Source organism: Vespula pensylvanica, chromosome 20 (genome assembly GCF_014466175.1).
Source record: "Vespula pensylvanica isolate Volc-1 chromosome 20, ASM1446617v1, whole genome shotgun sequence".
Taxonomy (NCBI): domain Eukaryota; kingdom Metazoa; phylum Arthropoda; class Insecta; order Hymenoptera; family Vespidae; genus Vespula; species Vespula pensylvanica.
Genome location: NC_057704.1, coordinates 1144548 through 1156882, shown reverse-complemented (window position 1 = coordinate 1156882; position 12335 = coordinate 1144548). Strand labels below are relative to the sequence as shown.

Below are 12335 nucleotides of genomic sequence, written 5' to 3'. Positions count from 1 at the left end.
CTACGACTCGGCAAGAGTCGATTACTCACGGTCCCGTTAAAACCCGTTGATATCGGTCCGTAGTGGCCCCGACTAGTCTGAATCAACGACCCACTTCAAGCCACGAAACGGTCTCACGTTTCGTCTTTCTCTCTCTCTCTTTCTCTCTTTTTCTCTTTTTCTCTGTCTCTGTCGCTGTCTCTGTCTCTCTGTCTTTCTGTCTCTCACACACGACACACACAAGGACGCTGCCCGGAAAAACAATCGTTTCGAAGGTACTTACGTGTAAAGATATTTGAGTCGTTAACTCGACGTAAATCTATTACATCGAAAATACCGTACGTAACACGTATCGTTATACCGTCGATCGATCAGAAATATTTGATACGTAAACGCGTATCAAAACGTAAAATGCTTATTATTATTATTATTATTATTATTATTATTATTGTTTATTTTTTTAATAAAATACAAACGTATTACGTTGAAATGGAATATCGACGATGATCGATTTAAAATTTATATCGCAGCATATCTTCGATTATTAACCGATAACTTCGTTTGCATACCATAATTTTACATCGAAAAGCTTTTATGAAAATGTAATCGAAACGACCGGATGTACTTGATTCTCAACGATTTAAACGTCTATCGAATTTCCTCTTCGTAAACCGCGATGAGTAAGATCGTAATCGTGAAAAAAAAGAAGCAGAAGAAAAAAAGAAAAAAAAAAGCCAAAGAAAAAAAAAAAATAGAGGCAAACAACAAAAAATCGAATGAAAACGCGATAAGATCCTTTTAATAGCTCGAGGAAAAAGGAAGCGTTTATTCGAACTAAACACATCCGGAGATTAGAATATCTGGATTTTCCAGTGACCATGGGAATACCAGGTTGAAAATGATCGGAAGTTATCGATAATGTTCGAGTAGAGACGTACTTCCGTACTTATTACCTATCTATGTCCGATAGTGAATATATCTCTCTCACACGCACGTACGCGTAACTCTCTCTCTCTCTCTCTCTCTCTCTCTCTCTCTCTCTCTCTCTCTCTCTCTCTCTCTCTTTCTTCGTCCTCTCTCTTTATCTCTACATCTATATCCATCTCGATCTCAATCTCAATCACTATCTCTATCTCTATCTTTATCTATTGGTCGTGACTCGGGAACGTGGCATGGTAGGGTCGACGAACCGAGGGATTTCCTCTTCTCTTTAGTACTGCGACGAGGCCGAGGTGACCATACGGTATTTCCTTTCGGTCGCTCTCGAGAGAGAGCGCGGGAGTAAACGCGACCGCACGGTCATTGTTAGGGTCCGTTGGAGAGGAGGAAGAAGGAGGAAGAGGAACGGAGGAAGCAAAGAGAGGAGAGGAGAGGAGAGGAGAGGAGAGGAAAGGAAAAGAGAGGAGAGAAGAGGAGTGGCGTGGAGTGGAATGGAGTCGAGTAGCGAGAGGAGAGAAGAGAGGAGAGGAGAGGAGACTGTATAACTGTACCATCTATCGCGAGAGGCGGCCTGTCAGCTCTTTTCAGGGTTCACGAACCTCGTTCTCCTCGGTGTGTTCCGACCGAATCCGAAGGTCGTTGCTCCAGATCTCAAGAGCTCTCGCGAAATATCTCTCTTACGGCCCTTTTCTCTCTTTCTCTCTATCTCGTTCTGTTCATCCGTCCGTCTGTCTTTCTCTCTCTCTCTCTTCGAAGTTCCTCTTCGGAGGATCGAAGAGATAACGAGGGATGCTCGAGATATATCAAGAGAAAAATCCGATGATGAATCGTTCGACGAAGAATTTCTTTCGTACGTGTCTTTCTCTCTCTCTCTCCTTTTTCTTTATTACCCCTTTTTCTTTTACTTTTTTCTTGCCTTCTCTCTCTTTCTCCCTCTTAATTTGGATTATCGCTTTCCATGAAAACGACCTAATTAATTATTCCAAACTGGCCCAAACGAATCCTTATCGATACGTTCATGTCGACGATCGAAGACGTCCGACGTCGAACGATATTTGTTGAACTTTTCGATAAAAACTTGAAAAGAAATATTTTAGTTTATTGAGGAAAGATAAGAAATTAGTTATCGAGTCTTCGATTAACTCTCCCTTTCGAAATAGCTCGCGCTTTCTAAAAACTAATGATATATATCAGTCGTTATACACTCAGAAGCTATTCGAGTCTCTAATTCGAAAACAGCAACATCGTCATCCTATCGTTTCCATTCTCTTTCTCATCCACTTCTTCTTTTTCTCTTTCTCTTTTTCTTCTTCTCGTTCTCCTCGAGGCGTGGTCAAACGTATTCGATCAGCGAGGTCACGTTGCCAACGTCGATCCATCGATCGGTCATTGGCCAGATATCTTCGCAGCAGTCCTTGATAATAATAGTAGCCCGTAATTCGATTGAACGTTTTGCTAAAACGATAAGACGAGTGCGGTCTACGCGGTAACGCGCGCGAAGTCAAGTGACCCTGAGAGTTCAAGAACGCCGGGTGAACGGCCGGCCGGTTCGTGCTACACAGTGATTTTGCTTGCCCTCCGCCTCCCTATCCCCTCACCCTTCTTCCCTCCTTCCCTCTTTCGTCTCCTCGTTCGCTTTTCAAACGGTAACGTTCGGCTTCTTCGCAAAGAGATTCGAACGAAGGGATGAGCCAGCATATATGTCAGATCGCTTGTCAAACGCGAAATATCTTTTTCTATGCTCTTAACATTTTTCCCGATCGATAACGTCATTCTTCGTCGTTCATCGTTCATCCTCCAAGATTAATAATAAAAGAGAAGAAAAAATAAAGGAACAAAATTATTACGAGAGAGAGAGAGAGAGAGAGAGAGAAAGATCGCGATACAAAGTCCGAAGATTTCGAAAAGAGCAAAAGGATCAATCTGCATTTCTCGTTTAAACAAGAGGAGTCTCGTTAAAAAAGAGTCACATTCATATTCACATACATTAGGAAGGGCCCGTTACCGTTTCTTAAATTCAAGATGCGGACCCGTTAACAGAATGACTCTATTTAGACTTCCTTTTACCTCACGTTCACCACGGGATAGTGCCAGTCAATTTTTTCAACCAGTTTTCAAACTTGTCCTCTCGACCGCGATATGGTTACGTACTTACATAGGTACTTATATAGGTTCGTATGGTTATCCTTTGGATACCAAAGAACAAAAAAGGGAAAAAGAAAAGAATTCCAATTGTAGTAAGACATAGTAATTCTCAAACGTAGTTTTGCACTAAGGATTTACCTACTTCTTTACGTACTTAATAACGTTTGTAATGAAAATTTCAAGAAACGAGATACGAATGAAAATGATTTTGTTAAATATTACTGAAAGAGGAAGGAAGAGAGAGAGAAAGAAGATGAGAGAGAAAGAGAGAGAGAGAGAGAGAGAGAGAGAGAGAGAGAGAGTGAAAGAAATTGACTGCGTCTCTCCGATGCATCGCGTAAATTAAACACGATAGACCCCTATCGAATTAACCTTCGCTCCGCCAAAGATCGCCCTCGACACTGGCCGATGATTTAAAGATTAATTCGAGTTCAAGAACGTAACGTGGCCTTCCGATGGATCTGCTTACGAACGGAGCCAGCTAACAGCGCATGGCTTAAAGCTCTGTTCGAGGTTGACTGTCAAATCGTTTCTTAAAATTTACAGGATGCAACCTCGTATCGAGTGATAAGGGTATATCCGTATTTCTAATCTCAGAGTATATTCGATTAATTTGTTATTTCAATTCAATTGAGAATAATCGATAATTTATTTTTATCGTTGAACAGCGTATTGCATTATTTTGCATTGTTTTTACATAATAAACGTGTGTAAGAAATTTCCATTGATTTCAATGAGCAAGAGAGAGAGAGAGAGAGAGAGAGAGAGAGAGACTATCGATACTCACTAGAGATAGAATCGATCGATGATTGCTCATTGCTTGCACGTTCGCTGGCCGCGTTACTCACTCGAAAAGTCATCCTAGTCGACCGTGAAATTCTCGGGATTTCTTTTCGTAGAAGCGTCTCGAACGTAACGCGGTAGAGCGCCAAGAGGTCAGCCATCGCGAGTCGTTGGCCTCTTTAAAGAACGAACGAGCTCGTCCTCTTCGGTAAACGCAACGTACGGTGTTCGTAGATATTCTTTTCTTTTCTTTTCTTTTTTTGATTTTCTTCTTGCGCTCTTTTATTTCTATAAGAAAAAAAGAGATGTGTTTATTTTTTATTTTTCGTATCCTTATAACATTTACAAGCAACGATTATCGCCGCTAACGTCGAAGATATACGAGGAATTAAAAGCAAATGAATATAAGATTAAGAGATATAAAAAATATTATACGATGTTACTTAGACATAACGTATCAAATATTATCAAATAAAAGTGAAATTCATTCGGATATAGAGTTTCCATAAAAAATAAATACGTGTGTTAATAATTTCTTTTTTGTCTCTCTTAGATATAAAAAAAGTCAAACATTTTTCAGAAAAAATATCGTCATTCGTTCGAATATAAAATATTAAAAATTCGAACATTACTTATCGTCCAGTCTCAATATACGATATCTATATATATTATAAAAAGAGGTAAAAAGAAATAAATAAAAGAAAAGAAAAGAAAAGAAAAGAAAAGAAAAGAAAAGAAAAGAAAAGAAAAGAGAAGGAACGAATGGATGGAGAATCGTCCGATCTCGTATTGTGTCAGCCCTCGTTACTCTCCTCTCGTTCTTTTTCAGTGCCAAGATCGAACAATGTGCTGACGGTAGTCGCGAGATCGCGTTAGCGTGGAACGTCCAAGGTCAACCGCCACCCATGACCTCGGTTCGAAAAGATGAGAGGAAAGGGGTAACGGGCTACCAGAGGGAACGTAACTCGATAGCTATCGCTTTTATGCTGACCTATCAAAAAGACTATCCCTACCCTACTCTATCCTACTCTCTTTCTATTTCTTGATCTTTTACCTTTTCTTTCATTAAATTAAATTTCTTTTAAACGTATGAATATAATGGACGATTTGTACGCTCTACATATATATATATATATGTGTGTGTATGTGTGTGTGTATACACACCAATGGATGAATTCGAGAAATCGAGATAAAGAAGAAGAAAAAAGAAAAAAGAAAAAAAAAGAAAGAAAAAAGAATACACACACGCGAATATTTTTCTTTCCCCTCTTCGTTTTTCAATCCGGTAAGGTGAATTTAAAATGGCAGAGAGAGGGAGGAAAGAAAAAGAAAAAATAGCGCTTATGTAACAACGTAACACGTGTACTCTCACGCAAATAAGTATGTAAGTAAATACGTGTGTGCTTGTACGTGGTGGTTGTGTAACGATGATCAAGATCGATATAATCGATGGACGTCGTCGATCGTACCGACCTCCCTCCGGTCATCGACCTCTCTCAAGCCTAATCGTAAGTAGTATAAGTAAGCGTATTTTCGTCGTGTCTGGCGTGGCACGTTCGTGATCTTCGCTACTACGAGAATATATACGAAACCGTGTCGGTCGTTGACCATCGGTCTCTTCTTCGACTTATTATCGTCGTACTTATTCGCAAACGTTCACAGAAGATCATTTCGCACGTGTATCAAAATTTCTTACCAATCCAAATTTTCCAAGCACGTAATGCTATCATCGAATACACACACACACACACACACACACGCGCGCGCGCGCATATAAAAGACCTAAAAAATAATTCAACTAATAATAATAACAATAACAGTAATTACCATTCTCCTCTTTAATAATTCCAATCACATAAAATATCGAACGTAATAATAACGTCATTGTATCGCATCAACGAAACACTTAAATAACTACGTCGGCGCCACGTTGATTATTAAAAATCGAGCTAAAACTTCGAACAAAGAGGATTCACTTGGAGAGCGTGACGTTGCAAACGTGCGAAAACAAAAAAAGAAAGGGAAAAAGGAAGGTGGAGGAAAAATTCTTAAATAAAAACAACTACTGTGACAACAACGACAACGACACGACTACGACTACGACGACGACGATGGAAGAAGACAAAAGCAAAACTAAAAAAAAAAAAAAAAAAAAAAAAGAACAAAAAGGAAAGAAAGAAAGAAAGAGCGTGTTCTCTTTTGAAGAAGAAAGACGAAGAAGAAGCCTTGCGGATTACCAAGAGACAAGTGCATGCGCGAAGCTTCGAGTTCTCCGGTTGGAATCTGCGAACCGCCGTTGATGCTGATGGCAGCGGTCGTTGACCCCGAACAGACGCGGTCTTTCTCTCTTTTGCACTCACCAGTACATTAACACGTTCGTCTTTCACATATATGTGTGTATGTGTGTATACATACTTCTTTCTCTATCTCTGTCTGTCTGTCTGTCTATCTGTCTGTCTGTCCGTCCGTCCGTCTATCTGTCCGTCTATCTATCTGTCCGTCTCTTCTCTTCGTCGACGTCGTCATCGTGGTTACCTCTATCCGCTATTATCTATTCTCTTATTCGCTCTCTTCTTCGTAACATTAATATTCGTAACGGCCCTAATTGCGTACGGTAGCGTGAGACATTTTCCTGAAGCATAAATCTACGAGACCCCCGACGTCTAAATTAAAGTCACCATTTATCTCCCCCCCCCCCCCGCCTTTCTTTTTATCCTTTTATCTTTTATCTCACATACTTTAGATAAAAACATCTTAATACTTAATAACGCTCTCTTTCACGCTTCGTATTAGAAACCTATTCGACATCGTTACTTCGAAGGAGAATTGCTTAACTTTTTTTATATTTTTCTTTTTCTTTCTCTCTCCTACTTTTTATACGACCGACTGACGCAACGTTATCGCGAGATTTCCAAAGGTAAAAATGCTAATTCCTACTTTGATATTTTATCGATATCATGATTTAACGTTTACATATGACTTGCGTTTAGAAATACAAAGAAAAAGAGAAAAAAAAAACGTAAGGAAAAGTTAATGATTACACGTAAGTAAATAACTATGTCCTCGATCAATACCTAATACATGTATAACATTCTTGGTAGTCACGTTTCTTAAACGTGTTTCGAATTTACTAATTAATCATGTTACAAGTTTAATCTCTTTGTTTTTCAACGAATCAATTCTTTATAAATATTAATGACGAGTAAGTTTTAATAGGACGAAAAAGTTATGCGCGTCGCTACGAAAGATGGGAAAATATATTGAGAAGCGAAGAGGACTAGAGATGGTCGTGACGATGGAGACGACGGTGGGGAAAAAAGACTAATGATTTAAGCAGGTTAGTATAATTACGTGGTATTCGTTGTTTGTGACGACTAACGACAAATGGGATCGCGCGATGCCCCTCGATCTTGTCGGCAGTCCATTATATCGGCTCGTTCGATTATCGACACCTGTCGATAACCAATAGAAACGAACGGACTTACGATCGTTGTTCTATTCCTATTATTTTCCGGTTTATGGAAATAAAGCCTCGACCTGAGTGCATACGTATATATATATATATCTTATTTATATTTTTCATTAAATTATTTCAAACTATTTTCCTTCATATAATTCTAGATTAATATAAACGATAACGAGTTGGGTCGTATTTCGAACGTTCTACGTTATAATCCATAGAGAATATATGAAATATCGTTTATCGTAAACAGATTTAAAAGAATAAAATTTGTAAGGGGTTGGAAGGACGAGGAAGAAACAGCTACAACGAGCTAATATGGGTTGAAGGTCCATTGGCACGCGACGTAATCGTGTTCGAGTAACGAGGCACAACCTCGAGCGGTCACAAATGTGACCTAATACGGGGGCAGTCACCTCTGCCCTCCCTCCCTTCCTCTTTCACACTGTCTCCCCCCCCCTCTCTCTCTCTCTCTATCTATCTATCTATTACTATCTTTATCTCTTTCTTTATCCCGCACGTATTGCAAAGTCACGATCGCGAGTAGAATTCAATTTGTATCTTGTTACCTACGTACGATCGACGAATCGGACTTCGATATATCGAGATTCCTCTTTCGATTTCAACTTGGTGCGATTAATTTCTTGCGAAGAAAAAAAGAAAAAAAAAAAGGAGAGAAAACCAATAGGAACGTTTATGTCAAAATTTTCATCCAGTGTTTTACTATAACTCGTTGTGAATCGGATGCAATGCGAGTACGAGTATAAATATATATATATATATATATATATATATATATATATATATATATTTACTTACTTGCTACGTCGTCGTTGTTTCGACGTTCCGTCGTTCGAACGTTTACGTTTATCTTGAAAAACTCGCCGAGTGAAAAATTGGAGCGAGTCCAATGGTAACACCAAGTTCTTCCTCAGCGCACGTAATTCCCGCGAAAGGAATAAGTAGAAGGGGATACGATCAGTAGGGTAGGTCGGTGATCGAACGAAAGAACGAACGAACGAACGAACGAACGAACGAACGAACGAACGAACGAACATAGGTATCGTTGAACGTGCATTAGAATTCTAATAGATTCAATCGCCTGCTTTCAAGAGATTCCAATCGATCGGTAATCAAAAAAAGAAACTTAGAAATAACATTAACAATAATAATAATGACGACGTCGATAACGACGATGACGACGACGAAAAGATTGATTAGATTCGAAATCGGAATCTAACGATCGTGGCGATTAAATTAACAACTAATAAAATACAGATCGATCAAATTCGTAAACCAGGCGGATGAGAATTGTGAACGGAGGCGATTAATCGTGACAAGTTAATTAAAGATAGAAACTCGTTTAACGCGCTTAATGTATATCTAATACAAATTGGTCGATCGACGAACGTATCTACGTATCCATCGATCTGTCCATCCATCCATCTATGTATCCATTCATCCAGTTTACATATCTATTACGACGATTAAAGTCAAACTATGCTTTCGAGGGGTGCACACGAAGGAAAGAAAATTCGAGAGGAAGCGAGTAAGTACGTTCGAGAGTAAAGAAGGAGTATAAACGGGGTGGAGAAAGAGGTAGAGAAGGAGAAGAAGGAGAAAGAAGAAGAAGAAGAAGAGGAGGAGGAGGAGGAGGAGAAGGAGGAGTAACGTGTGGCGTCGTGGCAACGACCTCCGCTAACGGAGCGGAGCGAAGAGGATCGAAGAGGAGAGAGAAGAGTGGTGTGACGAAGAGAAGAGGGGAGGGAAGCGGACAACGACGCGAAGCGACGCCCGCGCCAACGGCTGACCAACGAGGCGCACTTGCGCTGAATAGTGACGAGGCCGTTGACATCCGTCCTTTTACCTCGCTTCTCTCTGTCTCTCTTTCTCTCTCTTTCTCTCCAACGAGAAAGAGAGAAAGAGGAAGAAGAGTCGATCTCGATTCGGCGCGCACGTGGAGAAGGAGAGTTATAAGGCGTGCTTGCAAGCTCGCAAGCGCCCTTTTATTCGCATCTCTTTCAAAAGAATCGCCGCTTCTCTTCCGGACTTTGCATGATGTTGTCGACGAAGAAAAAAAAAAAGAGAGAAAAGAAAAGAAGAGAAGGAAGAGGAAAAAAAGATCGTCTTCTTTCTCTCTTTTTTCTCTATCCGTCCTCTTTGTTTTTTCTTCTCTCTCTCTCTCTCTCTCTCTCTCTCTCTCTCTCTCTCCCTCCCCCTTCTCTCTTATACCTTCTCAAGCTTCTCTCGACCTCTCATCGACCTCTCGAAAAAGCACTCGAAATTTTCAAGATGCGATATATTTTTTATTCGGATTTATCGACCCTTAACCCCTTTTAATGTAAATCGTTTTAATTTCGTTCTATGCGTGTGTCTCTGTGTGCGTATATATTTAAGAGTTTTATTTGTTTTCGAGTTAACAAATATCGGTCGGAATTGATTAACGAATTGAATTAAATAAAACGAGTAAGTATTTTATCTGAAAAAAAAAAAAGAAAAGAAAAAAGAGAAAAAGGAACAGATATTTCAATTACGTCTGGTAATACTTGATCATTCTCGTATATCGTACGTGTTAGCTTGTAAGAATTAATTTCGTTTGTTTGAAAATATAGTAATATAAACACACGTGCGTTCCTCGTTTTGTTTATTTGATAAGAAAATATCTCGATATCTTCGATACTTTTCGGATTTCCGATAAGCGTTTTCCGCGCGAATGCGTATCCACGAACGTATTCGCAATCAAGCGTTTAAGGTTTAACGAGGCCATCTGATAACGCGTTACTCGCTTAGGATCGCTTACGTTCGCACGAACGTAGCGAGAGCCACCGGGTTCGGATTACTGCGTTTTCAACGATAAAATCGAGGCGACTGGCCGCAAGTATCGTCCAACGTTTCAACGTATCCGTATAAACGTATCTCCATGTAGTTTGATATATATGTACATGTACATATATATATATACATCTATATACGTATTTATATACATATATCTAAACAAGAATTCGAAGGATAACGTTAGGATCTAATTTATCGATTCAACGACCTAAATAAAACGAGATAGCGAGTAGGTGTAATTGGATGATTTCAATCAAGTAAGTACTTCGTTAACGACCTATCCCTAATGAGCTACTTATACCTACAAGTGTTATAACCCTTAACGATCGTATAACAAATTTCAATGTCGATCGGAGACAAAAAAAGGAAGCAAAACGTCGAGAGTGGGAGTATAACGGATGTATAAAGACATGCGATATTCGTAATCACCTGTTGATTGAGATAGACGGGAGTCTCGCGATTACCAAACTAAAGCCTCTTTGTCTCGATCTAAAGTATCGGTGTTTCATGGTATCCAATTTCATGGTGGTATTTGGTATATGACCGGGTGTCATCCACTCTCGATATCCAACGATATATGATATTTGAAGTTTATCGATTCACATTGAAACGCACGCCGAAGTTTATCGACGATCGATGCTTCTAGAAAAGGGTTTGGGCGTGTATCGATTACGCGGCTAGCATAACGCCGGTCTATCTCTAGCATAGTTGCAACAAGTTAACAGCAGGCGGTTAGTCCTTTACAGTTACGCGTAACTGCGATGCGACTTGAACGTGACCGTACTGCAGTTTCGTTGCATCGCCGGCCCGTAACGGAACCCTCTTTCTGCCGGAAACGTTCGGTAAGAGATCGGTATGCGATTCGCGGTGATCGAACGTGCTAGAGAGACGCGAACTTCCTATAGAAAATTCACATCTTATCGAAACCTCTCTCTCTCTCTCTCTCTCTCTCTATGTATCTATATCTCTTCTTTTCTTTTTACGATGCAACGACGTTCGTAGTCTTCTCACTCACTACCTATATATTACAACGTACGTTCAACGCAGATACCAAATTAAATATCTACCCGTAACGAGGATTGAACGTTGCTTCGATTAAAAAAAAAAAAAAAAATCGTATTCGAAACTTCACAGAATAGGATTATACGTTTTTACGCGATTTCATTGAAATCTATAATTATTAGAGAGAAGTAAAGAAAGAGAAAAAAGAAAAAGAAGGGAAGAGAAAGAAAAAAAAAAAAAAACGAAAAGTTTATCATCCTTTTTAGTACGGCGCTGCGCACTTCTCCTCGAAAGAACTCCTCGATAAAGACGAGTTACCTCGTCATCTGAAAAGTTGTCGGGCTTTATCAGCGATACCCTCCTCGACGTTCTAGGAAGGGAAATCGCTATCGTCGTCCTTGAAAGCGATCGCTGTCGCGGTAGCGCTCATCGTTGGCACGTGCGCGTCCGCGTCGCAAAATACCTCTCTCTCTCTCTCTCTCTCTTTTTCTCTTTCTCTCTTTTTTTTCTATTTTTTTCTCTTTTGCGAATTAGACGAAGAAGAGATAAGAAAAGAAGATGGATGAAAGGACGAAAAAAAATAAGAGAGGAGATAGAAAATAAGAGAGAGAGAGAGAGAGAGAGAGAGAAAGCTTAAACGTATTAGTTTCCAATATTAGTATTAAATAAATAGATAAAAATGAAAACGGAAGTGAGATAAGTAAATAAGGAAAATATAAATAAAACAAAGGAGGAAATTAAGAGATAGAAAGGGAGAAACGACGAGTCGGAGAAAAATGGACGCGACTTAAAATATAAAATTAGAGGAAGAGAGAGAGGAAGAAGAGAATTTCTTACGCGTCTTAGAGAAAGAGAGACAGAGCATGCAACACGGGCACGCCCGCGTATTTTATTATTAGCCGGATCGCTCGAATCCGCGCAAGGTCAGTCCTCGACATTCTCCCGATCCGACAGCGGTCATCTTTTCTTTCTCCTTTTTCCTTCCTCATAATCGTGGCCCTCGTAAAAGGCGTATTCATTCGAAGGCGCGAGCGTCCCGACTTTTATTAGTTCTAAACGCGACACAACAGGCGAAATTGAATTTTCACAGACGACCGCGTGCCATCTCTCTCTCTCTCTCTCTCTCTCTCTCTCTCTCTTTCCCTTTGTCATTCTTTTGTACTTTGGTTCTAGACACGAACCTTTTTAAATT

The 12335-nt window shown here is 39.8% G+C and overlaps 1 long non-coding RNA gene across 2 annotated transcripts in view; it reads right to left on the bottom strand.

The window, feature by feature from the left end:
- The window catches only part of LOC122636036, a 91483-nt gene that overhangs the window by 740 nt on the left and 78408 nt on the right, over positions 1-12335 (bottom strand). For both annotated transcript variants that reach the window (XR_006328839.1, XR_006328838.1), the window contains one exon: positions 3851-4134. This is a non-coding gene — a long non-coding RNA (uncharacterized LOC122636036). The remainder of the gene's footprint in view (positions 1-3850; positions 4135-12335) is intronic.